At 40.1% G+C, this 27,153-nt stretch overlaps 11 non-coding genes across 11 annotated transcripts; all 11 read right to left on the reverse strand.

Moving 5' to 3' along the window:
* Window positions 1-2,057: 2,057 nt before the first annotated feature.
* LOC126452103 (U4 spliceosomal RNA) lies at window positions 2,058-2,197 on the reverse strand. Its single transcript, XR_007584500.1, has one exon. It is a non-coding gene; the product is annotated as a U4 spliceosomal RNA (small nuclear RNA).
* Window positions 2,198-4,445: 2,248 nt separating this feature from the next.
* Window positions 4,446-4,585, reverse strand: LOC126452116 (U4 spliceosomal RNA). Its single transcript, XR_007584511.1, has one exon. It is a non-coding gene; the product is annotated as a U4 spliceosomal RNA (small nuclear RNA).
* A 2,245-nt stretch (window positions 4,586-6,830) lies between these two features.
* On the reverse strand, window positions 6,831-6,970 carry LOC126452117 (U4 spliceosomal RNA). The gene has a single exon (XR_007584512.1). It is a non-coding gene; the product is annotated as a U4 spliceosomal RNA (small nuclear RNA).
* Window positions 6,971-9,226: 2,256 nt separating this feature from the next.
* On the reverse strand, window positions 9,227-9,366 carry LOC126452118 (U4 spliceosomal RNA). The gene has a single exon (XR_007584513.1). It is a non-coding gene; the product is annotated as a U4 spliceosomal RNA (small nuclear RNA).
* Window positions 9,367-11,622: 2,256 nt separating this feature from the next.
* Window positions 11,623-11,762, reverse strand: LOC126452119 (U4 spliceosomal RNA). Its single transcript, XR_007584514.1, has one exon. It is a non-coding gene; the product is annotated as a U4 spliceosomal RNA (small nuclear RNA).
* Window positions 11,763-14,016: 2,254 nt separating this feature from the next.
* LOC126452105 (U4 spliceosomal RNA) lies at window positions 14,017-14,156 on the reverse strand. The gene has a single exon (XR_007584501.1). It is a non-coding gene; the product is annotated as a U4 spliceosomal RNA (small nuclear RNA).
* A 2,259-nt stretch (window positions 14,157-16,415) lies between these two features.
* On the reverse strand, window positions 16,416-16,555 carry LOC126452106 (U4 spliceosomal RNA). Its single transcript, XR_007584502.1, has one exon. It is a non-coding gene; the product is annotated as a U4 spliceosomal RNA (small nuclear RNA).
* Window positions 16,556-18,813: 2,258 nt separating this feature from the next.
* Window positions 18,814-18,953, reverse strand: LOC126452107 (U4 spliceosomal RNA). Its single transcript, XR_007584503.1, has one exon. It is a non-coding gene; the product is annotated as a U4 spliceosomal RNA (small nuclear RNA).
* Window positions 18,954-21,210: 2,257 nt separating this feature from the next.
* On the reverse strand, window positions 21,211-21,350 carry LOC126452108 (U4 spliceosomal RNA). The gene has a single exon (XR_007584504.1). It is a non-coding gene; the product is annotated as a U4 spliceosomal RNA (small nuclear RNA).
* Window positions 21,351-23,608: 2,258 nt separating this feature from the next.
* On the reverse strand, window positions 23,609-23,748 carry LOC126452109 (U4 spliceosomal RNA). Its single transcript, XR_007584505.1, has one exon. It is a non-coding gene; the product is annotated as a U4 spliceosomal RNA (small nuclear RNA).
* A 2,256-nt stretch (window positions 23,749-26,004) lies between these two features.
* Window positions 26,005-26,144, reverse strand: LOC126452110 (U4 spliceosomal RNA). The gene has a single exon (XR_007584506.1). It is a non-coding gene; the product is annotated as a U4 spliceosomal RNA (small nuclear RNA).
* Between the last annotated feature and the right edge of the window lie 1,009 nt (window positions 26,145-27,153).

Genomic DNA, 27,153 nt, shown 5'->3' on the forward strand with positions numbered 1-27,153 from the left:
ATTTGCTTACACGCACACTCATCGCCATCTTAAACGCTCAAAACTCCACAGTAGTTCTCCCCTTGACCGTCAGGCGCGCTACTGCTCACTCGCCTAGCCCCACACAGATGAAAGTAGCACAACCTCATTTAGCAAATACCGGCACACCCATTAAGACTCATCGTTAGATTTTGTTATTTTGTGGCCGCTGGTTAGTACTAGACACAAGAAAACTGCCAACTGCATTTACATTAACTTAACAAACTATACACTTCTCAGCAAAAGCTGTTTTTACTCGAATCATGCCGTGAAATTGATTAATGTCGATGGGTGAAATATTTGTGTAACAGATTAGGCACCCTGGAAACACAATGAAATGAGATTTACAAATCCTCTCATGTAGCTGGGTTAAGTTGTTGAAATGAGTTTACCTTGCAGAAAAGTACAACTAGAAATCAGTCAGTAAATTGCTTCATAGCGCTGGGAACACGTGCTGCAGTCTTAGATATACAAGATACACGCCTATTCCACATTGCGCCAAACAACCTGCACAAAAATATATATTTTGGACTCCTCTACTGTTTATGTTCTTGTCCAAGAAGAATCATAGAAAGCTAACAGTATCCAAACCTGCCTGCTGTCTCATTGGCCCCAGCTAATATATTGCCTGACAAAAATGAAAATATCTGAATGTGTGCTAAATAGTATCTCGAGTGCCAAGCATTCATAACAGATCCAAACAATAAGACATTTTCTATGGATCCATTTGTGCTATAGTAGGCAGCAAATTTTGCTCACCTTGCATATAGGAAGAGTCATATTCTCAAATGAAGAGAGAGAAAAAAAAAAAAAAAAAAAAAAAAAAAAAAAAAAAAAAAAAAACGACTCCTGCTACAATTCTCACCTACACTTCCTCTACCACTGTATTTTTCATTGCATTCTATGATTTATATTCACAGATACAGTCACAAAATTTACCCCACAAGCACTGGTTCCCTCTCTTCAGTATTCCACATGCAATACATTCTCATAGCACACTGGACCATCATTAAGCTCACCATCCCATTTAAACTATCACACTGTATTATGTGTCACATTTGCACAGTAAATCCACAGTTCAAGGAATTCACCAAGAAATGCACTAATCACACTGTTCAAAATGGAAATGCCATGGCTGCAGCCCACCAAATTTTACTGCACAATCACTGTTATTACTGCATGAAGGAGATTTTCCACCAGCAGCCTTTAGATGAAACATGTAAGCTACATAAAGGTTCAACAAAACCTCAACATCAGGGGCTGCATTAGCTACCACCCAAATAGCTACTAGCCCTTACCTTTCTTTCAATCCCTCTGCTCTGCACACTACAGCACATGTATGTATTCTCAAAATGAGGCAAAGCCTTGCACAACATTACAGTTCTTCCTGCTTCGTGTAACACCCACCAGATAGGACACTGTCCTCAATGTGAGTGCCCTTACTAGGCACTGTGCAGCCTAACACATCAATCATCTCAAGTCAACAGACTCATTGCCCAATATTATCAAACAGCAGTTCCATGGTCATAAGTTCTAATTATCAAGGTGTACACACAGCAGTGTCCAAAAAGGATCAAACATGCATCTAATGATCAGGACACAAACACAAATTATAACACTGGCAGTGCTGTGAAAATGAATTAAGTACAACACCTGCCTCCCACACACTCACCAACTCTCACTGTACTGCCCTAGTCTCCTCCACTAAATTCTGACAGAAGTTTTGTCAAATCCTACATGTATCAGTAATCACTGCATGTGTGTACCACAAGTATGCTATGGAGCAAGAATTGCCACTAGACAGAACCACATTTCAACTGTCCACATTGGCATCTTTATTCACACATAGCAGTTGCACAACATCTTACACTGAGGAGTATGTTTGTCACCAGCTCCCTAAGACATGTACACAATTGATCAGTGAACACAGACTAGTCTGTGTACATGGTCCCTAACAACCATCAGCTAAACACTTCCACAAGTGCAGAATGAGTACACAGATAAACACAGTTTGAAGCATTGTTTCTATGACACTTACACCCCCTCAGGGGTTGCCAAAAATTGCCACAGAGACGGTATTTCACGTCTCTCTGGCGGGGTATTGGTAAAAGTTTTCAACTAGCAATAATCGCACCTCAGTTATACTTCACTGGTTACGATAATGCCACTGCGCAAAGATTAACTACCTAGCGCCTGGCACTGCTATTTATACCTGACGTTCGTTCCAAACACATACAAGTACTTGCATCATTGATACCTATCAGTATTACCTTACACTACTCAAGATCCATTGGGGGAAACAAATACAGAAATATACAGAAAAAAAACAGTAAAATACATTTTATTAGAGGCAGATTTTCTGTTCTTTGCTCCTTGTGTCTAATATTTGCTTACACGCACACTCATCGCCATCTTAAACGCTCAAAACTCCACAGTAGTTCTCCCCTTGACCGTCAGGCGCGCTACTGCTCACCTCGCCTAGCCCCACACAGATGAAAGTAGCACAACCTCATTTAGCAAATACCGGCACACCCATTAAGACTCATCGTTAGATTTTGTTATTTTGTGGCCGCTGGTTAGTACTAGACACCAAGAAAACTGCCAACTGCATTTACATTAACTTAACAAACTATACACTTCTCAGCAAAAGCTGTTTTTACTCGAATCATGCCGTGAAATTGATTAATGTCGATGGGTGAAATATTTGTGTAACAGATTAGGCACCCTGGAAACACAATGAAATGAGATTTACAAATCCTCTCATGTAGCTGGGTTAAGTTGTTGAAATGAGTTTACCTTGCAGAAAAGTACAACTAGAAATCAGTCAGTAAATTGCTTCATAGCGCTGGGAACACGTGCTGCAGTCTTAGATATACAAGATACACGCCTATTCCACATTGCGCCAAACAACCTGCACAAAAATATATATTTTGGACTCCTCTACTGTTTATGTTCTTGTCCAAGAAGAATCATAGAAAGCTAACAGTATCCAAACCTGCCTGCTGTCTCATTGGCCCCCAGCTAATATATTGCCTGACAAAAATGAAAATATCTGAATGTGTGCTAAATAGTATCTCGAGTGCCAAGCATTCATAACAGATCCAAACAATAAGACATTTTCTATGGATCCATTTGTGCTATAGTAGGCAGCAAATTTTGCTCACCTTGCATATAGGAAGAGTCATATTCTCAAATGAAGAGAGAGAAAAAAAAAAAAAAAAAAAAAAAAAACGACTCCTGCTACAATTCTCACCTACACTTCCTCTACCACTGTATTTTTCATTGCATTCTATGATTTATATTCACAGATACAGTCACAAAATTTACCCCACAAAGCACTGGTTCCCTCTCTTCAGTATTCCACATGCAATACATTCTCATAGCACACTGGACCATCATTAAGCTCACCATCCCATTTAAACTATCACACTGTATTATGTGTCACATTTGCACAGTAAATCCACAGTTCAAGGAATTCACCAAGAAATGCACTAATCACACTGTTCAAAATGGAAATGCCATGGCTGCAGCCCACCAAATTTTACTGCACAATCACTGTTATTACTGCATGAAGGAGATTTTCCACCAGCAGCCTTTAGATGAAACATGTAAGCTACATAAAGGTTCAACAAACCTCAACATCAGGGGCTGCATTAGCTACCACCCAAATAGCTACTAGCCCTTACCTTTCTTTCAATCCCTCTGCTCTGCACACTACAGCACATGTATGTATTCTCAAAATGAGGCAAAGCCTTGCACAACATTACAGTTCTTCCTGCTTCGTGTAACACCCACCAGATAGGACACTGTCCTCAATGTGAGTGCCCTTACTAGGCACTGTGCAGCCTAACACATCAATCATCTCAAGTCAACAGACTCATTGCCCAATATTATCAAACAGCAGTTCCATGGTCATAAGTTCTAATTATCAAGGTGTACACACAGCAGTGTCCAAAAAGGATCAAACATGCATCTAATGATCAGGACACAAACACAAATTATAACACTGGCAGTGCTGTGAAAATGAATTAAGTACAACACCTGCCTCCCACACACTCACCAACTCTCACTGTACTGCCCTAGTCTCCTCCACTAAATTCTGACAGAAGTTTTGTCAAATCCTACATGTATCAGTAATCACTGCATGTGTGTACCACAAGTATGCTATGGAGCAAGAATTGCCACTAGACAGAACCACATTTCAACTGTCCACATTGGCATCTTTATTCACACATAGCAGTTGCACAACATCTTACACTGAGGAGTATGTTTGTCACCAGCTCCCTAAGACATGTACACAATTGATCAGTGAACACAGACTAGTCTGTGTACATGGTCCCTAACAACCATCAGCTAAACACTTCCACAAGTGCAGAATGAGTACACAGATAAACACAGTTTGAAGCATTGTTTCTATGACACTTACACCCCCTCAGGGGTTGCCAAAAATTGCCACAGAGACGGTATTTCACGTCTCTCTGGCGGGGTATTGGTAAAAGTTTTCAACTAGCAATAATCGCACCTCAGTTATACTTCACTGGTTACGATAATGCCACTGCGCAAAGATTAACTACCTAGCGCCTGGCACTGCTATTTATACCTGACGTTCGTTCCAAACACATACAAGTACTTGCATCATTGATACCTATCAGTATTACCTTACACTACTCAAGATCCATTGGGGGAAACAAATACAGAAATATACAGAAAAAAAACAGTAAAATACATTTTATTAGAGGCAGATTTTCTGTTCTTTGCTCCTTGTGTCTAATATTTGCTTACACGCACACTCATCGCCATCTTAAACGCTCAAAACTCCACAGTAGTTCTCCCCTTGACCGTCAGGCGCGCTACTGCTCACTCGCCTAGCCCCACACAGATGAAAGTAGCACAACCTCATTTAGCAAATACCGGCACACCCATTAAGACTCATCGTTAGATTTTGTTATTTTGTGGCCGCTGGTTAGTACTAGACACCAAGAAAACTGCCAACTGCATTTACATTAACTTAACAAACTATACACTTCTCAGCAAAAGCTGTTTTACTCGAATCATGCCGTGAAATTGATTAATGTCGATGGGTGAAATATTTGTGTAACAGATTAGGCACCCTGGAAACACAATGAAATGAGATTTACAAATCCTCTCATGTAGCTGGGTTAAGTTGTTGAAATGAGTTTACCTTGCAGAAAAGTACAACTAGAAATCAGTCAGTAAATTGCTTCATAGCGCTGGGAACACGTGCTGCAGTCTTAGATATACAAGATACACGCCTATTCCACATTGCGCCAAACAACCTGCACAAAAATATATATTTTGGACTCCTCTACTGTTTATGTTCTTGTCCAAGAAGAATCATAGAAAGCTAACAGTATCCAAACCTGCCTGCTGTCTCATTGGCCCCAGCTAATATATTGCCTGACAAAAATGAAAATATCTGAATGTGTGCTAAATAGTATCTCGAGTGCCAAGCATTCATAACAGATCCAAACAATAAGACATTTTCTATGGATCCATTTGTGCTATAGTAGGCAGCAAATTTTGCTCACCTTGCATATAGGAAGAGTCATATTCTCAAATGAAGAGAGAGAAAAAAAAAAAAAAAAAAAAAAAAACGACTCCTGCTACAATTCTCACCTACACTTCCTCTACCACTGTATTTTTCATTGCATTCTATGATTTATATTCACAGATACAGTCACAAAATTTACCCCACAAGCACTGGTTCCCTCTCTTCAGTATTTCCACATGCAATACATTCTCATAGCACACTGGACCATCATTAAGCTCACCATCCCATTTAAACTATCACACTGTATTATGTGTCACATTTGCACAGTAAATCCACAGTTCAAGGAATTCACCAAGAAATGCACTAATCACACTGTTCAAAATGGAAATGCCATGGCTGCAGCCCACCAAATTTTACTGCACAATCACTGTTATTACTGCATGAAGGAGATTTTCCACCAGCAGCCTTTAGATGAAACATGTAAGCTACATAAAGGTTCAACAAAACCTCAACATCAGGGGCTGCATTAGCTACCACCCAAATAGCTACTAGCCCTTACCTTTCTTTCAATCCCTCTGCTCTGCACACTACAGCACATGTATGTATTCTCAAAATGAGGCAAAGCCTTGCACAACATTACAGTTCTTCCTGCTTCGTGTAACACCCACCAGATAGGACACTGTCCTCAATGTGAGTGCCCTTACTAGGCACTGTGCAGCCTAACACATCAATCATCTCAAGTCAACAGACTCATTGCCCAATATTATCAAACAGCAGTTCCATGGTCATAAGTTCTAATTATCAAGGTGTACACACAGCAGTGTCCAAAAAGGATCAAACATGCATCTAATGATCAGGACACAAACACAAATTATAACACTGGCAGTGCTGTGAAAATGAATTAAGTACAACACCTGCCTCCCACACACTCACCAACTCTCACTGTACTGCCCTAGTCTCCTCCACTAAATTCTGACAGAAGTTTTGTCAAATCCTACATGTATCAGTAATCACTGCATGTGTGTACCACAAGTATGCTATGGAGCAAGAATTGCCACTAGACAGAACCACATTTCAACTGTCCACATTGGCATCTTTATTCACACATAGCAGTTGCACAACATCTTACACTGAGGAGTATGTTTGTCACCAGCTCCCTAAGACATGTACACAATTGATCAGTGAACACAGACTAGTCTGTGTACATGGTCCCTAACAACCATCAGCTAAACACTTCCACAAGTGCAGAATGAGTACACAGATAAACACAGTTTGAAGCATTGTTTCTATGACACTTACACCCCCTCAGGGGTTGCCAAAAATTGCCACAGAGACGGTATTTCACGTCTCTCTGGCGGGGTATTGGTAAAAGTTTTCAACTAGCAATAATCGCACCTCAGTTATACTTCACTGGTTACGATAATGCCACTGCGCAAAGATTAACTACCTAGCGCCTGGCACTGCTATTTATACCTGACGTTCGTTCCAAACACATACAAGTACTTGCATCATTGATACCTATCAGTATTACCTTACACTACTCAAGATCCATTGGGGGAAACAAATACAGAAATATACAGAAAAAAAACAGTAAAATACATTTTATTAGAGGCAGATTTTCTGTTCTTTGCTCCTTGTGTCTAATATTTGCTTACACGCACACTCATCGCCATCTTAAACGCTCAAAACTCCACAGTAGTTCTCCCCTTGACCGTCAGGCGCGCTACTGCTCACTCGCCTAGCCCCACACAGATGAAAGTAGCACAACCTCATTTAGCAAATACCGGCACACCCATTAAGACTCATCGTTAGATTTTGTTATTTTGTGGCCGCTGGTTAGTACTAGACACCAAGAAAACTGCCAACTGCATTTACATTAACTTAACAAACTATACACTTCTCAGCAAAAGCTGTTTTTACTCGAATCATGCCGTGAAATTGATTAATGTCGATGGGTGAAATATTTGTGTAACAGATTAGGCACCCTGGAAACACAATGAAATGAGATTTACAAATCCTCTCATGTAGCTGGGTTAAGTTGTTGAAATGAGTTTACCTTGCAGAAAAGTACAACTAGAAATCAGTCAGTAAATTGCTTCATAGCGCTGGGAACACGTGCTGCAGTCTTAGATATACAAGATACACGCCTATTCCACATTGCGCCAAACAACCTGCACAAAAATATATATTTTGGACTCCTCTACTGTTTATGTTCTTGTCCAAGAAGAATCATAGAAAGCTAACAGTATCCAAACCTGCCTGCTGTCTCATTGGCCCCAGCTAATATATTGCCTGACAAAAATGAAAATATCTGAATGTGTGCTAAATAGTATCTCGAGTGCCAAGCATTCATAACAGATCCAAACAATAAGACATTTTCTATGGATCCATTTGTGCTATAGTAGGCAGCAAATTTTGCTCACCTTGCATATAGGAAGAGTCATATTCTCAAATGAAGAGAGAGAAAAAAAAAAAAAAAAAAAAAAAAAAAAAAAAAAAACGACTCCTGCTACAATTCTCACCTACACTTCCTCTACCACTGTATTTTTCATTGCATTCTATGATTTATATTCACAGATACAGTCACAAAATTTACCCCACAAGCACTGGTTCCCTCTCTTCAGTATTCCACATGCAATACATTCTCATAGCACACTGGACCATCATTAAGCTCACCATCCCATTTAAACTATCACACTGTATTATGTGTCACATTTGCACAGTAAATCCACAGTTCAAGGAATTCACCAAGAAATGCACTAATCACACTGTTCAAAATGGAAATGCCATGGCTGCAGCCCACCAAATTTTACTGCACAATCACTGTTATTACTGCATGAAGGAGATTTTCCACCAGCAGCCTTTAGATGAAACATGTAAGCTACATAAAGGTTCAACAAAACCTCAACATCAGGGGCTGCATTAGCTACCACCCAAATAGCTACTAGCCCTTACCTTTCTTTCAATCCCTCTGCTCTGCACACTACAGCACATGTATGTATTCTCAAAATGAGGCAAAGCCTTGCACAACATTACAGTTCTTCCTGCTTCGTGTAACACCCACCAGATAGGACACTGTCCTCAATGTGAGTGCCCTTACTAGGCACTGTGCAGCCTAACACATCAATCATCTCAAGTCAACAGACTCATTGCCCAATATTATCAAACAGCAGTTCCATGGTCATAAGTTCTAATTATCAAGGTGTACACACAGCAGTGTCCAAAAAGGATCAAACATGCATCTAATGATCAGGACACAAACACAAATTATAACACTGGCAGTGCTGTGAAAATGAATTAAGTACAACACCTGCCTCCCACACACTCACCAACTCTCACTGTACTGCCCTAGTCTCCTCCACTAAATTCTGACAGAAGTTTTGTCAAATCCTACATGTATCAGTAATCACTGCATGTGTGTACCACAAGTATGCTATGGAGCAAGAATTGCCACTAGACAGAACCACATTTCAACTGTCCACATTGGCATCTTTATTCACACATAGCAGTTGCACAACATCTTACACTGAGGAGTATGTTTGTCACCAGCTCCCTAAGACATGTACACAATTGATCAGTGAACACAGACTAGTCTGTGTACATGGTCCCTAACAACCATCAGCTAAACACTTCCACAAGTGCAGAATGAGTACACAGATAAACACAGTTTGAAGCATTGTTTCTATGACACTTACACCCCCTCAGGGGTTGCCAAAAATTGCCACAGAGACGGTATTTCACGTCTCTCTGGCGGGGTATTGGTAAAAGTTTTCAACTAGCAATAATCGCACCTCAGTTATACTTCACTGGTTACGATAATGCCACTGCGCAAAGATTAACTACCTAGCGCCTGGCACTGCTATTTATACCTGACGTTCGTTCCAAACACATACAAGTACTTGCATCATTGATACCTATCAGTATTACCTTACACTACTCAAGATCCATTGGGGGAAACAAATACAGAAATATACAGAAAAAAAACAGTAAAATACATTTTATTAGAGGCAGATTTTCTGTTCTTTGCTCCTTGTGTCTAATATTTGCTTACACGCACACTCATCGCCATCTTAAACGCTCAAAACTCCACAGTAGTTCTCCCCTTGACCGTCAGGCGCGCTACTGCTCACTCGCCTAGCCCCACACAGATGAAAGTAGCACAACCTCATTTAGCAAATACCGGCACACCCATTAAGACTCATCGTTAGATTTTGTTATTTTGTGGCCGCTGGTTAGTACTAGACACCAAGAAAACTGCCAACTGCATTTACATTAACTTAACAAACTATACACTTCTCAGCAAAAGCTGTTTTTACTCGAATCATGCCGTGAAATTGATTAATGTCGATGGGTGAAATATTTGTGTAACAGATTAGGCACCCTGGAAACACAATGAAATGAGATTTACAAATCCTCTCATGTAGCTGGGTTAAGTTGTTGAAATGAGTTTACCTTGCAGAAAAGTACAACTAGAAATCAGTCAGTAAATTGCTTCATAGCGCTGGGAACACGTGCTGCAGTCTTAGATATACAAGATACACGCCTATTCCACATTGCGCCAAACAACCTGCACAAAAATATATATTTTGGACTCCTCTACTGTTTATGTTCTTGTCCAAGAAGAATCATAGAAAGCTAACAGTATCCAAACCTGCCTGCTGTCTCATTGGCCCCAGCTAATATATTGCCTGACAAAAATGAAAATATCTGAATGTGTGCTAAATAGTATCTCGAGTGCCAAGCATTCATAACAGATCCAAACAATAAGACATTTTCTATGGATCCATTTGTGCTATAGTAGGCAGCAAATTTTGCTCACCTTGCATATAGGAAGAGTCATATTCTCAAATGAAGAGAGAGAAAAAAAAAAAAAAAAAAAAAAAAAAAAAAAAAAAACGACTCCTGCTACAATTCTCACCTACACTTCCTCTACCACTGTATTTTTCATTGCATTCTATGATTTATATTCACAGATACAGTCACAAAATTTACCCCACAAGCACTGGTTCCCTCTCTTCAGTATTCCACATGCAATACATTCTCATAGCACACTGGACCATCATTAAGCTCACCATCCCATTTAAACTATCACACTGTATTATGTGTCACATTTGCACAGTAAATCCACAGTTCAAGGAATTCACCAAGAAATGCACTAATCACACTGTTCAAAATGGAAATGCCATGGCTGCAGCCCACCAAATTTTACTGCACAATCACTGTTATTACTGCATGAAGGAGATTTTCCACCAGCAGCCTTTAGATGAAACATGTAAGCTACATAAAGGTTCAACAAAACCTCAACATCAGGGGCTGCATTAGCTACCACCCAAATAGCTACTAGCCCTTACCTTTCTTTCAATCCCTCTGCTCTGCACACTACAGCACATGTATGTATTCTCAAAATGAGGCAAAGCCTTGCACAACATTACAGTTCTTCCTGCTTCGTGTAACACCCACCAGATAGGACACTGTCCTCAATGTGAGTGCCCTTACTAGGCACTGTGCAGCCTAACACATCAATCATCTCAAGTCAACAGACTCATTGCCCAATATTATCAAACAGCAGTTCCATGGTCATAAGTTCTAATTATCAAGGTGTACACACAGCAGTGTCCAAAAAGGATCAAACATGCATCTAATGATCAGGACACAAACACAAATTATAACACTGGCAGTGCTGTGAAAATGAATTAAGTACAACACCTGCCTCCCACACACTCACCAACTCTCACTGTACTGCCCTAGTCTCCTCCACTAAATTCTGACAGAAGTTTTGTCAAATCCTACATGTATCAGTAATCACTGCATGTGTGTACCACAAGTATGCTATGGAGCAAGAATTGCCACTAGACAGAACCACATTTCAACTGTCCACATTGGCATCTTTATTCACACATAGCAGTTGCACAACATCTTACACTGAGGAGTATGTTTGTCACCAGCTCCCTAAGACATGTACACAATTGATCAGTGAACACAGACTAGTCTGTGTACATGGTCCCTAACAACCATCAGCTAAACACTTCCACAAGTGCAGAATGAGTACACAGATAAACACAGTTTGAAGCATTGTTTCTATGACACTTACACCCCCTCAGGGGTTGCCAAAAATTGCCACAGAGACGGTATTTCACGTCTCTCTGGCGGGGTATTGGTAAAAGTTTTCAACTAGCAATAATCGCACCTCAGTTATACTTCACTGGTTACGATAATGCCACTGCGCAAAGATTAACTACCTAGCGCCTGGCACTGCTATTTATACCTGACGTTCGTTCCAAACACATACAAGTACTTGCATCATTGATACCTATCAGTATTACCTTACACTACTCAAGATCCATTGGGGGAAACAAATACAGAAATATACAGAAAAAAAACAGTAAAATACATTTTATTAGAGGCAGATTTTCTGTTCTTTGCTCCTTGTGTCTAATATTTGCTTACACGCACACTCATCGCCATCTTAAACGCTCAAAACTCCACAGTAGTTCTCCCCTTGACCGTCAGGCGCGCTACTGCTCACTCGCCTAGCCCCACACAGATGAAAGTAGCACAACCTCATTTAGCAAATACCGGCACACCCATTAAGACTCATCGTTAGATTTTGTTATTTTGTGGCCGCTGGTTAGTACTAGACACCAAGAAAACTGCCAACTGCATTTACATTAACTTAACAAACTATACACTTCTCAGCAAAAGCTGTTTTTACTCGAATCATGCCGTGAAATTGATTAATGTCGATGGGTGAAATATTTGTGTAACAGATTAGGCACCCTGGAAACACAATGAAATGAGATTTACAAATCCTCTCATGTAGCTGGGTTAAGTTGTTGAAATGAGTTTACCTTGCAGAAAAGTACAACTAGAAATCAGTCAGTAAATTGCTTCATAGCGCTGGGAACACGTGCTGCAGTCTTAGATATACAAGATACACGCCTATTCCACATTGCGCCAAACAACCTGCACAAAAATATATATTTTGGACTCCTCTACTGTTTATGTTCTTGTCCAAGAAGAATCATAGAAAGCTAACAGTATCCAAACCTGCCTGCTGTCTCATTGGCCCCAGCTAATATATTGCCTGACAAAAATGAAAATATCTGAATGTGTGCTAAATAGTATCTCGAGTGCCAAGCATTCATAACAGATCCAAACAATAAGACATTTTCTATGGATCCATTTGTGCTATAGTAGGCAGCAAATTTTGCTCACCTTGCATATAGGAAGAGTCATATTCTCAAATGAAGAGAGAGAAAAAAAAAAAAAAAAAAAAAAAAAAAAAAAAAACGACTCCTGCTACAATTCTCACCTACACTTCCTCTACCACTGTATTTTTCATTGCATTCTATGATTTATATTCACAGATACAGTCACAAAATTTACCCCACAAGCACTGGTTCCCTCTCTTCAGTATTCCACATGCAATACATTCTCATAGCACACTGGACCATCATTAAGCTCACCATCCCATTTAAACTATCACACTGTATTATGTGTCACATTTGCACAGTAAATCCACAGTTCAAGGAATTCACCAAGAAATGCACTAATCACACTGTTCAAAATGGAAATGCCATGGCTGCAGCCCACCAAATTTTACTGCACAATCACTGTTATTACTGCATGAAGGAGATTTTCCACCAGCAGCCTTTAGATGAAACATGTAAGCTACATAAAGGTTCAACAAAACCTCAACATCAGGGGCTGCATTAGCTACCACCCAAATAGCTACTAGCCCTTACCTTTCTTTCAATCCCTCTGCTCTGCACACTACAGCACATGTATGTATTCTCAAAATGAGGCAAAGCCTTGCACAACATTACAGTTCTTCCTGCTTCGTGTAACACCCACCAGATAGGACACTGTCCTCAATGTGAGTGCCCTTACTAGGCACTGTGCAGCCTAACACATCAATCATCTCAAGTCAACAGACTCATTGCCCAATATTATCAAACAGCAGTTCCATGGTCATAAGTTCTAATTATCAAGGTGTACACACAGCAGTGTCCAAAAAGGATCAAACATGCATCTAATGATCAGGACACAAACACAAATTATAACACTGGCAGTGCTGTGAAAATGAATTAAGTACAACACCTGCCTCCCACACACTCACCAACTCTCACTGTACTGCCCTAGTCTCCTCCACTAAATTCTGACAGAAGTTTTGTCAAATCCTACATGTATCAGTAATCACTGCATGTGTGTACCACAAGTATGCTATGGAGCAAGAATTGCCACTAGACAGAACCACATTTCAACTGTCCACATTGGCATCTTTATTCACACATAGCAGTTGCACAACATCTTACACTGAGGAGTATGTTTGTCACCAGCTCCCTAAGACATGTACACAATTGATCAGTGAACACAGACTAGTCTGTGTACATGGTCCCTAACAACCATCAGCTAAACACTTCCACAAGTGCAGAATGAGTACACAGATAAACACAGTTTGAAGCATTGTTTCTATGACACTTACACCCCCTCAGGGGTTGCCAAAAATTGCCACAGAGACGGTATTTCACGTCTCTCTGGCGGGGTATTGGTAAAAGTTTTCAACTAGCAATAATCGCACCTCAGTTATACTTCACTGGTTACGATAATGCCACTGCGCAAAGATTAACTACCTAGCGCCTGGCACTGCTATTTATACCTGACGTTCGTTCCAAACACATACAAGTACTTGCATCATTGATACCTATCAGTATTACCTTACACTACTCAAGATCCATTGGGGGAAACAAATACAGAAATATACAGAAAAAAAACAGTAAAATACATTTTATTAGAGGCAGATTTTCTGTTCTTTGCTCCTTGTGTCTAATATTTGCTTACACGCACACTCATCGCCATCTTAAACGCTCAAAACTCCACAGTAGTTCTCCCCTTGACCGTCAGGCGCGCTACTGCTCACTCGCCTAGCCCCACACAGATGAAAGTAGCACAACCTCATTTAGCAAATACCGGCACACCCATTAAGACTCATCGTTAGATTTTGTTATTTTGTGGCCGCTGGTTAGTACTAGACACCAAGAAAACTGCCAACTGCATTTACATTAACTTAACAAACTATACACTTCTCAGCAAAAGCTGTTTTTACTCGAATCATGCCGTGAAATTGATTAATGTCGATGGGTGAAATATTTGTGTAACAGATTAGGCACCCTGGAAACACAATGAAATGAGATTTACAAATCCTCTCATGTAGCTGGGTTAAGTTGTTGAAATGAGTTTACCTTGCAGAAAAGTACAACTAGAAATCAGTCAGTAAATTGCTTCATAGCGCTGGGAACACGTGCTGCAGTCTTAGATATACAAGATACACGCCTATTCCACATTGCGCCAAACAACCTGCACAAAAATATATATTTTGGACTCCTCTACTGTTTATGTTCTTGTCCAAGAAGAATCATAGAAAGCTAACAGTATCCAAACCTGCCTGCTGTCTCATTGGCCCCAGCTAATATATTGCCTGACAAAAATGAAAATATCTGAATGTGTGCTAAATAGTATCTCGAGTGCCAAGCATTCATAACAGATCCAAACAATAAGACATTTTCTATGGATCCATTTGTGCTATAGTAGGCAGCAAATTTTGCTCACCTTGCATATAGGAAGAGTCATATTCTCAAATGAAGAGAGAGAAAAAAAAAAAAAAAAAAAAAAAAAAAAAAAAAAAAAAACGACTCCTGCTACAATTCTCACCTACACTTCCTCTACCACTGTATTTTTCATTGCATTCTATGATTTATATTCACAGATACAGTCACAAAATTTACCCCACAAGCACTGGTTCCCTCTCTTCAGTATTCCACATGCAATACATTCTCATAGCACACTGGACCATCATTAAGCTCACCATCCCATTTAAACTATCACACTGTATTATGTGTCACATTTGCACAGTAAATCCACAGTTCAAGGAATTCACCAAGAAATGCACTAATCACACTGTTCAAAATGGAAATGCCATGGCTGCAGCCCACCAAATTTTACTGCACAATCACTGTTATTACTGCATGAAGGAGATTTTCCACCAGCAGCCTTTAGATGAAACATGTAAGCTACATAAAGGTTCAACAAAACCTCAACATCAGGGGCTGCATTAGCTACCACCCAAATAGCTACTAGCCCTTACCTTTCTTTCAATCCCTCTGCTCTGCACACTACAGCACATGTATGTATTCTCAAAATGAGGCAAAGCCTTGCACAACATTACAGTTCTTCCTGCTTCGTGTAACACCCACCAGATAGGACACTGTCCTCAATGTGAGTGCCCTTACTAGGCACTGTGCAGCCTAACACATCAATCATCTCAAGTCAACAGACTCATTGCCCAATATTATCAAACAGCAGTTCCATGGTCATAAGTTCTAATTATCAAGGTGTACACACAGCAGTGTCCAAAAAGGATCAAACATGCATCTAATGATCAGGACACAAACACAAATTATAACACTGGCAGTGCTGTGAAAATGAATTAAGTACAACACCTGCCTCCCACACACTCACCAACTCTCACTGTACTGCCCTAGTCTCCTCCACTAAATTCTGACAGAAGTTTTGTCAAATCCTACATGTATCAGTAATCACTGCATGTGTGTACCACAAGTATGCTATGGAGCAAGAATTGCCACTAGACAGAACCACATTTCAACTGTCCACATTGGCATCTTTATTCACACATAGCAGTTGCACAACATCTTACACTGAGGAGTATGTTTGTCACCAGCTCCCTAAGACATGTACACAATTGATCAGTGAACACAGACTAGTCTGTGTACATGGTCCCTAACAACCATCAGCTAAACACTTCCACAAGTGCAGAATGAGTACACAGATAAACACAGTTTGAAGCATTGTTTCTATGACACTTACACCCCCTCAGGGGTTGCCAAAAATTGCCACAGAGACGGTATTTCACGTCTCTCTGGCGGGGTATTGGTAAAAGTTTTCAACTAGCAATAATCGCACCTCAGTTATACTTCACTGGTTACGATAATGCCACTGCGCAAAGATTAACTACCTAGCGCCTGGCACTGCTATTTATACCTGACGTTCGTTCCAAACACATACAAGTACTTGCATCATTGATACCTATCAGTATTACCTTACACTACTCAAGATCCATTGGGGGAAACAAATACAGAAATATACAGAAAAAAAACAGTAAAATACATTTTATTAGAGGCAGATTTTCTGTTCTTTGCTCCTTGTGTCTCATATTTGCTTACACGCACACTCATCGCCATCTTAAACGCTCAAAACTCCACAGTAGTTCTCCCCTTGACCGTCAGGCGCGCTACTGCTCACTCGCCTAGCCCCACACAGATGAAAGTAGCACAACCTCATTTAGCAAATACCGGCACACCCATTAAGACTCATCGTTAGATTTTGTTATTTTGTGGCCGCTGGTTAGTACTAGACACCAAGAAAACTGCCAACTGCATTTACATTAACTTAACAAACTATACACTTCTCAGCAAAAGCTGTTTTTACTCGAATCATGCCGTGAAATTGATTAATGTCGATGGGTGAAATATTTGTGTAACAGATTAGGCACCCTGGAAACACAATGAAATGAGATTTACAAATCCTCTCATGTAGCTGGGTTAAGTTGTTGAAATGAGTTTACCTTGCAGAAAAGTACAACTAGAAATCAGTCAGTAAATTGCTTCATAGCGCTGGGAACACGTGCTGCAGTCTTAGATATACAAGATACACGCCTATTCCACATTGCGCCAAACAACCTGCACAAAAATATATATTTTGGACTCCTCTACTGTTTATGTTCTTGTCCAAGAAGAATCATAGAAAGCTAACAGTATCCAAACCTGCCTGCTGTCTCATTGGCCCCAGCTAATATATTGCCTGACAAAAATGAAAATATCTGAATGTGTGCTAAATAGTATCTCGAGTGCCAAGCATTCATAACAGATCCAAACAATAAGACATTTTCTATGGATCCATTTGTGCTATAGTAGGCAGCAAATTTTGCTCACCTTGCATATAGGAAGAGTCATATTCTCAAATGAAGAGAGAGAAAAAAAAAAAAAAAAAAAAAAAAAAAAAAAAAAAAAACGACTCCTGCTACAATTCTCACCTACACTTCCTCTACCACTGTATTTTTCATTGCATTCTATGATTTATATTCACAGATACAGTCACAAAATTTACCCCACAAGCACTGGTTCCCTCTCTTCAGTATTCCACATGCAATACATTCTCATAGCACACTGGACCATCATTAAGCTCACCATCCCATTTAAACTATCACACTGTATTATGTGTCACATTTGCACAGTAAATCCACAGTTCAAGGAATTCACCAAGAAATGCACTAATCACACTGTTCAAAATGGAAATGCCATGGCTGCAGCCCACCAAATTTTACTGCACAATCACTGTTATTACTGCATGAAGGAGATTTTCCACCAGCAGCCTTTAGATGAAACATGTAAGCTACATAAAGGTTCAACAAAACCTCAACATCAGGGGCTGCATTAGCTACCACCCAAATAGCTACTAGCCCTTACCTTTCTTTCAATCCCTCTGCTCTGCACACTACAGCACATGTATGTATTCTCAAAATGAGGCAAAGCCTTGCACAACATTACAGTTCTTCCTGCTTCGTGTAACACCCACCAGATAGGACACTGTCCTCAATGTGAGTGCCCTTACTAGGCACTGTGCAGCCTAACACATCAATCATCTCAAGTCAACAGACTCATTGCCCAATATTATCAAACAGCAGTTCCATGGTCATAAGTTCTAATTATCAAGGTGTACACACAGCAGTGTCCAAAAAGGATCAAACATGCATCTAATGATCAGGACACAAACACAAATTATAACACTGGCAGTGCTGTGAAAATGAATTAAGTACAACACCTGCCTCCCACACACTCACCAACTCTCACTGTACTGCCCTAGTCTCCTCCACTAAATTCTGACAGAAGTTTTGTCAAATCCTACATGTATCAGTAATCACTGCATGTGTGTACCACAAGTATGCTATGGAGCAAGAATTGCCACTAGACAGAACCACATTTCAACTGTCCACATTGGCATCTTTATTCACACATAGCAGTTGCACAACATCTTACACTGAGGAGTATGTTTGTCACCAGCTCCCTAAGACATGTACACAATTGATCAGTGAACACAGACTAGTCTGTGTACATGGTCCCTAACAACCATCAGCTAAACACTTCCACAAGTGCAGAATGAGTACACAGATAAACACAGTTTGAAGCATTGTTTCTATGACACTTACACCCCCTCAGGGGTTGCCAAAAATTGCCACAGAGACGGTATTTCACGTCTCTCTGGCGGGGTATTGGTAAAAGTTTTCAACTAGCAATAATCGCACCTCAGTTATACTTCACTGGTTACGATAATGCCACTGCGCAAAGATTAACTACCTAGCGCCTGGCACTGCTATTTATACCTGACGTTCGTTCCAAACACATACAAGTACTTGCATCATTGATACCTATCAGTATTACCTTACACTACTCAAGATCCATTGGGGGAAACAAATACAGAAATATACAGAAAAAAAACAGTAAAATACATTTTATTAGAGGCAGATTTTCTGTTCTTTGCTCCTTGTGTCTAATATTTGCTTACACGCACACTCATCGCCATCTTAAACGCTCAAAACTCCACAGTAGTTCTCCCCTTGACCGTCAGGCGCGCTACTGCTCACTCGCCTAGCCCCACACAGATGAAAGTAGCACAACCTCATTTAGCAAATACCGGCACACCCATTAAGACTCATCGTTAGATTTTGTTATTTTGTGGCCGCTGGTTAGTACTAGACACCAAGAAAACTGCCAACTGCATTTACATTAACTTAACAAACTATACACTTCTCAGCAAAAGCTGTTTTTACTCGAATCATGCCGTGAAATTGATTAATGTCGATGGGTGAAATATTTGTGTAACAGATTAGGCACCCTGGAAACACAATGAAATGAGATTTACAAATCCTCTCATGTAGCTGGGTTAAGTTGTTGAAATGAGTTTACCTTGCAGAAAAGTACAACTAGAAATCAGTCAGTAAATTGCTTCATAGCGCTGGGAACACGTGCTGCAGTCTTAGATATACAAGATACACGCCTATTCCACATTGCGCCAAACAACCTGCACAAAAATATATATTTTGGACTCCTCTACTGTTTATGTTCTTGTCCAAGAAGAATCATAGAAAGCTAACAGTATCCAAACCTGCCTGCTGTCTCATTGGCCCCAGCTAATATATTGCCTGACAAAAATGAAAATATCTGAATGTGTGCTAAATAGTATCTCGAGTGCCAAGCATTCATAACAGATCCAAACAATAAGACATTTTCTATGGATCCATTTGTGCTATAGTAGGCAGCAAATTTTGCTCACCTTGCATATAGGAAGAGTCATATTCTCAAATGAAGAGAGAGAAAAAAAAAAAAAAAAAAAAAAAAAAAAAAAAAAAAACGACTCCTGCTACAATTCTCACCTACACTTCCTCTACCACTGTATTTTTCATTGCATTCTATGATTTATATTCACAGATACAGTCACAAAATTTACCCCACAAGCACTGGTTCCCTCTCTTCAGTATTCCACATGCAATACATTCTCATAGCACACTGGACCATCATTAAGCTCACCATCCCATTTAAACTATCACACTGTATTATGTGTCACATTTGCACAGTAAATCCACAGTTCAAGGAATTCACCAAGAAATGCACTAATCACACTGTTCAAAATGGAAATGCCATGGCTGCAGCCCACCAAATTTTACTGCACAATCACTGTTATTACTGCATGAAGGAGATTTTCCACCAGCAGCCTTTAGATGAAACATGTAAGCTACATAAAGGTTCAACAAAACCTCAACATCAGGGGCTGCATTAGCTACCACCCAAATAGCTACTAGCCCTTACCTTTCTTTCAATCCCTCTGCTCTGCACACTACAGCACATGTATGTATTCTCAAAATGAGGCAAAGCCTTGCACAACATTACAGTTCTTCCTGCTTCGTGTAACACCCACCAGATAGGACACTGTCCTCAATGTGAGTGCCCTTACTAGGCACTGTGCAGCCTAACACATCAATCATCTCAAGTCAACAGACTCATTGCCCAATATTATCAAACAGCAGTTCCATGGTCATAAGTTCTAATTATCAAGGTGTACACACAGCAGTGTCCAAAAAGGATCAAACATGCATCTAATGATCAGGACACAAACACAAATTATAACACTGGCAGTGCTGTGAAAATGAATTAAGTACAACACCTGCCTCCCACACACTCACCAACTCTCACTGTACTGCCCTAGTCTCCTCCACTAAATTCTGACAGAAGTTTTGTCAAATCCTACATGTATCAGTAATCACTGCATGTGTGTACCACAAGTATGCTATGGAGCAAGAATTGCCACTAGACAGAACCACATTTCAACTGTCCACATTGGCATCTTTATTCACACATAGCAGTTGCACAACATCTTACACTGAGGAGTATGTTTGTCACCAGCTCCCTAAGACATGTACACAATTGATCAGTGAACACAGACTAGTCTGTGTACATGGTCCCTAACAACCATCAGCTAAACACTTCCACAAGTGCAGAATGAGTACACAGATAAACACAGTTTGAAGCATTGTTTCTATGACACTTACACCCCCTCAGGGGTTGCCAAAAATTGCCACAGAGACGGTATTTCACGTCTCTCTGGCGGGGTATTGGTAAAAGTTTTCAACTAGCAATAATCGCACCTCAGTTATACTTCACTGGTTACGATAATGCCACTGCGCAAAGATTAACTACCTAGCGCCTGGCACTGCTATTTATACCTGACGTTCGTTCCAAACACATACAAGTACTTGCATCATTGATACCTATCAGTATTACCTTACACTACTCAAGATCCATTGGGGGAAACAAATACAGAAATATACAGAAAAAAAACAGTAAAATACATTTTATTAGAGGCAGATTTTCTGTTCTTTGCTCCTTGTGTCTAATATTTGCTTACACGCACACTCATCGCCATCTTAAACGCTCAAAACTCCACAGTAGTTCTCCCCTTGACCGTCAGGCGCGCTACTGCTCACTCGCCTAGCCCCACACAGATGAAAGTAGCACAACCTCATTTAGCAAATACCGGCACACCCATTAAGACTCATCGTTAGATTTTGTTATTTTGTGGCCGCTGGTTAGTACTAGACACCAAGAAAACTGCCAACTGCATTTACATTAACTTAACAAACTATACACTTCTCAGCAAAAGCTGTTTTTACTCGAATCATGCCGTGAAATTGATTAATGTCGATGGGTGAAATATTTGTGTAACAGATTAGGCACCCTGGAAACACAATGAAATGAGATTTACAAATCCTCTCATGTAGCTGGGTTAAGTTGTTGAAATGAGTTTACCTTGCAGAAAAGTACAACTAGAAATCAGTCAGTAAATTGCTTCATAGCGCTGGGAACACGTGCTGCAGTCTTAGATATACAAGATACACGCCTATTCCACATTGCGCCAAACAACCTGCACAAAAATATATATTTTGGACTCCTCTACTGTTTATGTTCTTGTCCAAGAAGAATCATAGAAAGCTAACAGTATCCAAACCTGCCTGCTGTCTCATTGGCCCCAGCTAATATATTGCCTGACAAAAATGAAAATATCTGAATGTGTGCTAAATAGTATCTCGAGTGCCAAGCATTCATAACAGATCCAAACAATAAGACATTTTCTATGGATCCATTTGTGCTATAGTAGGCAGCAAATTTTGCTCACCTTGCATATAGGAAGAGTCATATTCTCAAATGAAGAGAGAGAAAAAAAAAAAAAAAAAAAAAAAAAAAAAAAAAAAAAACGACTCCTGCTACAATTCTCACCTACACTTCCTCTACCACTGTATTTTTCATTGCATTCTATGATTTATATTCACAGATACAGTCACAAAATTTACCCCACAAGCACTGGTTCCCTCTCTTCAGTATTCCACATGCAATACATTCTCATAGCACACTGGACCATCATTAAGCTCACCATCCCATTTAAACTATCACACTGTATTATGTGTCACATTTGCACAGTAAATCCACAGTTCAAGGAATTCACCAAGAAATGCACTAATCACACTGTTCAAAATGGAAATGCCATGGCTGCAGCCCACCAAATTTTACTGCACAATCACTGTTATTACTGCATGAAGGAGATTTTCCACCAGCAGCCTTTAGATGAAACATGTAAGCTACATAAAGGTTCAACAAAACCTCAACATCAGGGGCTGCATTAGCTACCACCCAAATAGCTACTAGCCCTTACCTTTCTTTCAATCCCTCTGCTCTGCACACTACAGCACATGTATGTATTCTCAAAATGAGGCAAAGCCTTGCACAACATTACAGTTCTTCCTGCTTCGTGTAACACCCACCAGATAGGACACTGTCCTCAATGTGAGTGCCCTTACTAGGCACTGTGCAGCCTAACACATCAATCATCTCAAGTCAACAGACTCATTGCCCAATATTATCAAACAGCAGTTCCATGGTCATAAGTTCTAATTATCAAGGTGTACACACAGCAGTGTCCAAAAAGGATCAAACATGCATCTAATGATCAGGACACAAACACAAATTATAACACTGGCAGTGCTGTGAAAATGAATTAAGTACAACACCTGCCTCCCACACACTCACCAACTCTCACTGTACTGCCCTAGTCTCCTCCACTAAATTCTGACAGAAGTTTTGTCAAATCCTACATGTATCAGTAATCACTGCATGTGTGTACCACAAGTATGCTATGGAGCAAGAATTGCCACTAGACAGAACCACATTTCAACTGTCCACATTGGCATCTTTATTCACACATAGCAGTTGCACAACATCTTACACTGAGGAGTATGTTTGTCACCAGCTCCCTAAGACATGTACACAATTGATCAGTGAACACAGACTAGTCTGTGTACATGGTCCCTAACAACCATCAGCTAAACACTTCCACAAGTGCAGAATGAGTACACAGATAAACACAGTTTGAAGCATTGTTTCTATGACACTTACACCCCCTCAGGGGTTGCCAAAAATTGCCACAGAGACGGTATTTCACGTCTCTCTGGCGGGGTATTGGTAAAAGTTTTCAACTAGCAATAATCGCACCTCAGTTATACTTCACTGGTTACGATAATGCCACTGCGCAAAGATTAACTACCTAGCGCCTGGCACTGCTATTTATACCTGACGTTCGTTCCAAACACATACAAGTACTTGCATCATTGATACCTATCAGTATTACCTTACACTACTCAAGATCCATTGGGGGAAACAAATACAGAAATATACAGAAAAAAAACAGTAAAATACATTTTATTAGAGGCAGATTTTCTGTTCTTTGCTCCTTGTGTCTAATATTTGCTTACACGCACACTCATCGCCATCTTAAACGCTCAAAACTCCACAGTAGTTCTCCCCTTGACCGTCAGGCGCGCTACTGCTCACTCGCCTAGCCCCACACAGATGAAAGTAGCACAACCTCATTTAGCAAATACCGGCACACCCATTAAGACTCATCGTTAGATTTTGTTATTTTGTGGCCGCTGGTTAGTACTAGACACCAAGAAAACTGCCAACTGCATTTACATTAACTTAACAAACTATACACTTCTCAGCAAAAGCTGTTTTTACTCGAATCATGCCGTGAAATTGATTAATGTCGATGGGTGAAATATTTGTGTAACAGATTAGGCACCCTGGAAACACAATGAAATGAGATTTACAAATCCTCTCATGTAGCTGGGTTAAGTTGTTGAAATGAGTTTACCTTGCAGAAAAGTACAACTAGAAATCAGTCAGTAAATTGCTTCATAGCGCTGGGAACACGTGCTGCAGTCTTAGATATACAAGATACACGCCTATTCCACATTGCGCCAAACAACCTGCACAAAAATATATATTTTGGACTCCTCTACTGTTTATGTTCTTGTCCAAGAAGAATCATAGAAAGCTAACAGTATCCAAACCTGCCTGCTGTCTCATTGGCCCCAGCTAATATATTGCCTGACAAAAATGAAAATATCTGAATGTGTGCTAAATAGTATCTCGAGTGCCAAGCATTCATAACAGATCCAAACAATAAGACATTTTCTATGGATCCATTTGTGCTATAGTAGGCAGCAAATTTTGCTCACCTTGCATATAGGAAGAGTCATATTCTCAAATGAAGAGAGAGAAAAAAAAAAAAAAAAAAAAAAAAAAAAAAAAAAAACGACTCCTGCTACAATTCTCACCTACACTTCCTCTACCACTGTATTTTTCATTGCATTCTATGATTTATATTCACAGATACAGTCACAAAATTTACCCCACAAGCACTGGTTCCCTCTCTTCAGTATTCCACATGCAATACATTCTCATAGCACACTGGACCATCATTAAGCTCACCATCCCATTTAAACTATCACACTGTATTATGTGTCACATTTGCACAGTAAATCCACAGTTCAAGGAATTCACCAAGAAATGCACTAATCACACTGTTCAAAATGGAAATGCCATGGCTGCAGCCCACCAAATTTTACTGCACAATCACTGTTATTACTGCATGAAGGAGATTTTCCACCAGCAGCCTTTAGATGAAACATGTAAGCTACATAAAGGTTCAACAAAACCTCAACATCAGGGGCTGCATTAGCTACCACCCAAATAGCTACTAGCCCTTACCTTTCTTTCAATCCCTCTGCTCTGCACACTACAGCACATGTATGTATTCTCAAAATGAGGCAAAGCCTTGCACAACATTACAGTTCTTCCTGCTTCGTGTAACACCCACCAGATAGGACACTGTCCTCAATGTGAGTGCCCTTACTAGGCACTGTGCAGCCTAACACATCAATCATCTCAAGTCAACAGACTCATTGCCCAATATTATCAAACAGCAGTTCCATGGTCATAAGTTCTAATTATCAAGGTGTACACACAGCAGTGTCCAAAAAGGATCAAACATGCATCTAATGATCAGGACACAAACACAAATTATAACACTGGCAGTGCTGTGAAAATGAATTAAGTACAACACCTGCCTCCCACACACTCACCAACTCTCACTGTACTGCCCTAGTCTCCTCCACTAAATTCTGACAGAAGTTTTGTCAAATCCTACATGTATCAGTAATCACTGCATGTGTGTACCACAAGTATGCTATGGAGCAAGAATTGCCACTAGACAGAACCACATTTCAACTGTCCACATTGGCATCTTTATTCACACATAGCAGTTGCACAACATCTTACACTGAGGAGTATGTTTGTCACCAGCTCCCTAAGACATGTACACAATTGATCAGTGAACACAGACTAGTCTGTGTACATGGTCCCTAACAACCATCAGCTAAACACTTCCACAAGTGCAGAATGAGTACACAGATAAACACAGTTTGAAGCATTGTTTCTATGACACTTACACCCCCTCAGGGGTTGCCAAAAATTGCCACAGAGACGGTATTTCACGTCTCTCTGGCGGGGTATTGGTAAAAGTTTTCAACTAGCAATAATCGCACCTCAGTTATACTTCACTGGTTACGATAATGCCACTGCGCAAAGATTAACTACCTAGCGCCTGGCACTGCTATTTATACCTGACGTTCGTTCCAAACACATACAAGTACTTGCATCATTGATACCTATCAGTATTACCTTACACTACTCAAGATCCATTGGGGGAAACAAATACAGAAATATACAGAAAAAAAACAGTAAAATACATTTTATTAGAGGCAGATTTTCTGTTCTTTGCTCCTTGTGTCTAATATTTGCTTACACGCACACTCATCGCCATCTTAAACGCTCAAAACTCCACAGTAGTTCTCCCCTTGACCGTCAGGCGCGCTACTGCTCACTCGCCTAGCCCCACACAGATGAAAGTAGCACAACCTCATTTAGCAAATACCGGCACACCCATTAAGACTCATCGTTAGATTTTGTTATTTTGTGGCCGCTGGTTAGTACTAGACACCAAGAAAACTGCCAACTGCATTTACATTAACTTAACAAACTATACACTTCTCAGCAAAAGCTGTTTTTACTCGAATCATGCCGTGAAATTGATTAATGTCGATGGGTGAAATATTTGTGTAACAGATTAGGCACCCTGGAAACACAATGAAATGAGATTTACAAATCCTCTCATGTAGCTGGGTTAAGTTGTTGAAATGAGTTTACCTTGCAGAAAAGTACAACTAGAAATCAGTCAGTAAATTGCTTCATAGCGCTGGGAACACGTGCTGCAGTCTTAGATATACAAGATACACGCCTATTCCACATTGCGCCAAACAACCTGCACAAAAATATATATTTTGGACTCCTCTACTGTTTATGTTCTTGTCCAAGAAGAATCATAGAAAGCTAACAGTATCCAAACCTGCCTGCTGTCTCATTGGCCCCAGCTAATATATTGCCTGACAAAAATGAAAATATCTGAATGTGTGCTAAATAGTATCTCGAGTGCCAAGCATTCATAACAGATCCAAACAATAAGACATTTTCTATGGATCCATTTGTGCTATAGTAGGCAGCAAATTTTGCTCACCTTGCATATAGGAAGAGTCATATTCT

Source organism: Schistocerca serialis, unplaced genomic scaffold (assembly GCF_023864345.2).
Source record: "Schistocerca serialis cubense isolate TAMUIC-IGC-003099 unplaced genomic scaffold, iqSchSeri2.2 HiC_scaffold_766, whole genome shotgun sequence".
NCBI lineage: Eukaryota > Metazoa > Arthropoda > Insecta > Orthoptera > Acrididae > Schistocerca > Schistocerca serialis.